General features: G+C 33.9%; 1 long non-coding RNA gene across 1 annotated transcript in view; it reads right to left on the reverse strand.

Annotated features, from left to right (window-relative positions):
- LOC108739998 overlaps window positions 1-6,154 on the reverse strand; it is a 133,163-nt gene that overhangs the window by 52,509 nt on the left and 74,500 nt on the right. The window contains exon 2 of the long non-coding RNA XR_001938258.2: window positions 3,509-3,595. This is a non-coding gene — a long non-coding RNA (uncharacterized LOC108739998). The remainder of the gene's footprint in view (window positions 1-3,508; window positions 3,596-6,154) is intronic.

The raw sequence follows: 6,154 nt of genomic DNA on the forward strand, positions 1-6,154 counted from the left end.
CGTTGGGAAAAAATTTTCGTCGAATGAAGAGGTGATCGCCGAAACTGAGGCCTATTTTGAAGCAAAGGACAAATCGTACTACAAAAATGGTATCGAAAAGTTGGAGGATCGCTATAATCAGTGTATCACCCTTGAAGGGAATTATGTTGAATAAAAAAAACGAATTTTGCAAAAAAAATGTGTTTTACTATTTTAGGCCGGGGACTTGTCAATTGACCTGTTACTTTTTTCTTCTCCGAAGCAACCCTTCTCATAGTTGACAAACTTACTCCGGTTGCTGCCGCTACACGTTCTTTTTTTTCAAGTGGTGGAATAAAATCTTTTTGTTCTTTTTCAGCGTTCATGAATTGTAGTACATTTGCTACGAGTTCTTTACACTGAATACTTAACGCTTGTTTTCGTTTTCTATTGTTTTCCATGGCAGTTCAAATTTTGCAAATGGTACTGTACACTTTGGTCTAGTTCTCGCTCGATGATCGTGGAGAAATGAACTCCGTAAGCAAATATGATTGAATTTGGAATTATGTTACGGCGCATCCTGATAAAGGGAAGAAGCATATCTCTAACTAATTGAAATGAACTGTACTTACAAATTTGGAACTTCGCATTCAACTCCGTTGTTCGATGTTGGAGATTTCGTCAACATTCTGTTGACTTAGTATTACCGATAAACTTTATTATATATGTAAATTTCCTGGTTAGTTTAGTTCATAGTTACATTATATGAATGTAGGACTTATGTATGAGTTAGGAAGAAGGAAGCAGACGATGCCGATCGAAAAAGAAGAAGAGCCGGTTATAAGAGATTCGTGTTGTTCATATTTGTTACATATTATAACAAATGTTCTATTATGTATAGATCTCTCATTCCCTACAAATCCATGACAGCATAGTCACCTCTTATCGTCCATCTTAACAAATTGCGCGCATTGGCGGACGCCCCGTCTGAAAATTAGTTAGTGGATTGAATCCGATGCGGATCAGAATTGCCTGAAGATTGATCAGAAATAAATCAGTTTTTCTGATCCGAGTATGATGGAAAATCGTCACGCCATATGTGATCAACACAGGATCCATTTGAAAAATCCATGTCGGATCTGTTTCAAAGATCCCATTCAACAGATCCATTGCCGATCCAGCCAAAAGATCCATACCGGACCCGTTTAAAGGATCAGGATTATTATCATTTCTTAGTAATTTTTTAATTTGTCTTAAAAGACTTTCAAAGGGAAATGCTGTAAATTTACTAATTGGAGCATTTAAATATTTTGCAGGAAAAAATTCAAGTTAAGTAAATGCACCATTATGACAATCACAATCAAAATAATAATTTGAATAAACAAACTATTTGCTAATTAGTCATAACATTACTAATAATTATTATTAATGTATTATTAATTTATTGTTAATTATTATTATTAATTAACAATAAATTTGTTCATTGTTTGACGAACAATATTGCATACAGAATAAATCAGGTAAAAAATAAAGTTCTGTATTATGATCCAGTTCAGAACATCGGATACAATCTTGATTTAAAGATTGTACCGAAACCGTAATAGAATTTGTAGCATTAGATTGTGATAAGAAATTGGTCAAATGACTGGATTAAGGGATAGGATACTCTACTATGATCAATTTCTGATCAGATGGTTGGATCAACAGAGTACTGTGTGCTGATCAATTTCTGATCGGATGACCAGATCAAGGAATGCAGTACTGTACTCTGATCAGAAACTGATCAGATCGGTGGGTCAACGGATAAAGTTGTGGCGATATTGTCTTTCGCATTTTGGTTAAATTTTGTACATATTTTTGGTGTTCGTGTAATGTTAAATTTGGTATTTATGTATATATGTTTCTTTTGTAAATAATCCTTTTCAATATGCTCATGTTAACTTCCCAATTCTGGTTATTCGCTAATATGAATATTCTTACAACAACATTTCTACCTTTTGTTCTTTTATTACTATTCTATACTCTAAAGTAATTTCTTTTGTTCACTTTTTTGTATACTTCACTAAACCTGTACTTTCCAATAATCCTTTTCAATATGCTCAGGTAAACTTCCCAAGTCTGATTACTCGCTAATATGTATATCCTTACGACAACATTCCTACCTTTTGTTCTTTCTATACTCTAAAGTAATTTCTTTTGTTCACATTTCTATACTTCACTAAACCTGTATTTTCCAATAATCCCTAATAACATTTCAGTTTCAGTTGCTAACCGCATGACATCTAATATTATTACTCCTTCTTAATTACATTTTGATGATGGGTTACTTTGGTATTTTTGGGTCTATGTCCTTTCGCTGTATTTCTAAGTAAAAACTATTCCAGATTTCACCAACCTTTGGTTGGTTCCCTACCTTAGTTTAACCAGTTCTAGATCCTCTCTTATTTTTCTTTCTAACAATTAACTCCTCCTTTTAAGTCTTGCTAATACTTAGTCTTCAAGAGTATAGTTAGTTCCTCTGCAGTTCTACAACTATAAACTAGAACCGTAATCAACCTGTCAACCTGAGCGAATATTTTATGAAAGTATATCCTTATAGTTATTTGTGCATTTTATTAAATAACACTTCTCATTAATAAACGCCAAAGAGTACTGTACTCTGGTCAGAAACTGATCAGATCGGTGGATCAACGGATAGAGTACTGTACTCTGATCAGAAACTGATCAGATGCCCGTATTACGGAAAATCTGATCCGCATCTGATCATAATCCGGTTTCTCTGAACTAATTTCCAGTCGGGGCCCCAGGCCAGAACCAGACTTACGTACCGTTCAGTACTGGTTTTCTCTCGAACATCCAGAATATGATACTGCTTTTTAGATCAACATTCTCGAATGATCGATCAGGATATATGTTTACAATAAATATTCTTGTATTCTAGGGAAAGAATTTTCATAAACAGCCAGGAAAGCCGAATATAACAGCATACACAATATAATAATCACTAATAAGTAATTTTTAATTTGTAAACAATTAATTTTCTATCCTCAATAGATTTCCTCAAATTAATGAAGAAAAATTGATGCTGCTGTCACGCCCTCACCGGGAATCGAACGCAATAGACAGCATCACGTGTCAATGCCCTGACCTAACAAGTAATACAATAAATTTGTCCTTTTGTTGTTAGCCAAATACTAGACACCAACAAAAAAAAAATTGTTGCGATTTTTACACTGTTTTTATTGCATTTATCAAAAGTACACGTTTATAGCATATTTTTAAAATATTTCAACGTCAACGTCAACTCGATATTGAATATTAAGATCAGTATTTCATGCAAATATATACAGTACCTGCATATATTACAAAATTAAAGCACGGTTAACTTTAATGATTATTTCATAAATTTCGATTCATTATTTTCACTAAATGTGGTATATTAAGAACCATTGAAGAATGATCCAATTATTGTACAATTTACTCTTTTAAGATTTTGAAGTCCGAGGTAATGAAGTCGAGGTATACATCAATAGAAAGTTTCATTACTTACCATGTTGAAGGGTTGCCATGTTGTAAACAAACTCATCTGTTGAATGACCTCTTCAAAAGGGCCGTATACGGTGTTCTCAATCAGGTGCTGAAAATATTTCAAAATGTCATGTACAGCCCATTGAAAAAATATAGAATGGATAATAACTGAGGTCACATTTTTTGGATGCTTTATGTAGATTTCTTATATGTAAACAGCTAGTCACTCAACTAGGAAAAGCTGAACTCTTAGCGTAAAAATTTTGAAAAAAAATATAAATTTAATGAATCAATTCAAACTACTACACCTAATAGACAGTACAATAAATATAGAAATCCGTAAAAATATTTTTTCACACATAAACATTATCATCTCGTCTTCTGCTTCTATAAAAGACAATCCAAATTGGTAGTAGTCGCATTACAACCGTAGGTATGTGTTTTCGAGAATTAGTTTATAGTGAAGAAGTGAAACAGAAGTCAAAGATTTTGTGCGTCGTATTTTTATAGAAGATTACCAATTACCAATCTATTTTACACTTGTAGGTACGCTTGTAGGTACTAAATAAATCTGCATCTTTCATGTTTACATTTTCGAAATACTATTCATAACACAGTGCTTGTTATTTTGTCAAGCCAATTTTTATTTATTTGCTCCGTTTTTCTGATAGATCAATCTTAGTTAGGTTAGGTTATAGTTGGTTCCTAACCATCAAGGAATAAAAGACAAAAACTAAATAAGAATGTTATATTTATTATTTCAATGAGAGATTTAGCACTGCGTCTTTCGCGCAGGGTTTCCATTTACTCACGTTTGTTACATTTTGCTTTGAATGGTTTTACTTTTGAGTTGAGTTAGAAAAGTTAAGAATCTTCAGAACTTTCAGATAATATTGACCTATATTCCTCAACAGTTAGGAGTCTAAAACAAGTGTTCAAAATAAACGTAAAAAAGTAGTTTAAAACACAATTTTAAAACGTTTTGAACTTTTTGTTTCACAAATTTCACCTATTTTCCACGTAATTTGTGTAGTTCGAAATAATTTATCAACACTGACTTTTATTACTATTGTTTCGGGGTTTGGCGTGTTTAGATCTCAGAAAGCACGGGTGATTTCTTGGATTTTTCTATTTAATTACAGATACTGTTTATTCCTCAAAGGGAAAATTCCCAAAAAAAAAAACATTCATTGCGCGTCGCGATCGGTGACATCTACCGTTTCCAGAGAGCGACGCTTTCGTTCAGTTAGCAGTGACAGAGGATGCGGATAAACTTTTCATTTCCTCGTCACAGAAGCGACAGAAATAGTTAATAGTTAATCAATCCCACTTTAATCTTATGATATAGCAATTCTCCGTGACCTGTAAAGATTTCCACAAGAGTTCTGACTTTGCTCTTCCCAGTCTCTGCAGTTTGTATAACTAGTTCAAAATCTATTGAGTCATTGCATGTGAGAGAGGTGAACATACGAGAGCATGTGCCTCGCTATTCAATCAGGGATAGAGCTCTAGAAAAGCTATACACAGTGACGGCCACTGTTTCTAAGAGGTACAAATGTAGAAATCAATGTACGGATGAAGTTTTGTAACTACCGATTTGGTATACGATGTCATTCATTTTAGTGGAGATTATATAGTTAAAGTAGGCAAAACCCATGTTCCCCTACAAGTTACGGTGAACCGTGAGATGAGAAACAGTGGGACCCTCTCTATCTCTGTTTAATAGTGCTTCTGATTGTCCAGCAACAATTTTTGCGGTTGATTCCGCAAAATGACGAACTTCCGCAGTGCTGTCAACCTTTCTTCTATGCTAAGGTTACAGTATTTAAGTTAGCAGTATAGTAATATTTGAAGCCAATTTTAGGGAGGGTGTCATAAACTATACATTCACCAAAAAAACAAAAAGCTACAGATGCGGTACCTTTTTGTTTCTTTCTTTTTAAGAAGCACATTTCCGATCAGGTTGCCTGCTCTTATTCTCAGATGCATCGTTTTTTGATTTTTATCAACTACTCTTAAAGCCGCCTTGAAAGTCGCAGTCATAAATCAAACAACAAACAAAACCTGCCCGACATAGGAACGTACGAGAAGTTTCCGGAAATTTTCAGGAACATTCCTTGACAGTGTAAATAACCAATCAGCCACAACAGAATAGTCGATAAAGACAGCTGATATAAATCGTAGACGAATGAAAATGGTAGACAGTGGTGTAAAAAAATAAAGCTCTCATTAACTTGACTAGTCATGTTAGAATTCTTTAAATAAGTGTAACAATTGGTTCGACTGATGAAAAGTGCCCTTTGTGATGAAATTTACAGATTTATCGATTTTTTTGCTATTAATATTTACACAGCGAAGAAATGTTAACAATCGAGTCAATATTAAAATCTTATTCATTTAGTACAACATTTGAAGATAAGAAAATACCACAAACGGCGCGGTGAACGCCATCTGTAGTACGATGCAATATTTTAGGATTACGTATGCTCCAACAAGGTCTATTTAAAAAAATATGGATATCTACTTGCTGAAACGAATCCCGGCGTAGCTCACCTCAACGTGATAGGCACGTTACCATAATCGAATAAAATAATTCGAAGTGGTCTGTATTCTGTCGAAACTGCCAGACGCGGATCGCGATTTCGATCTTTTTGGATCTCATCAGCGC

Source organism: Agrilus planipennis, unplaced genomic scaffold (genome assembly GCF_000699045.2).
Source record: "Agrilus planipennis isolate EAB-ADULT unplaced genomic scaffold, Apla_2.0 scaffold26, whole genome shotgun sequence".
Taxonomy (NCBI): Eukaryota; Metazoa; Arthropoda; class Insecta; order Coleoptera; family Buprestidae; genus Agrilus; species Agrilus planipennis.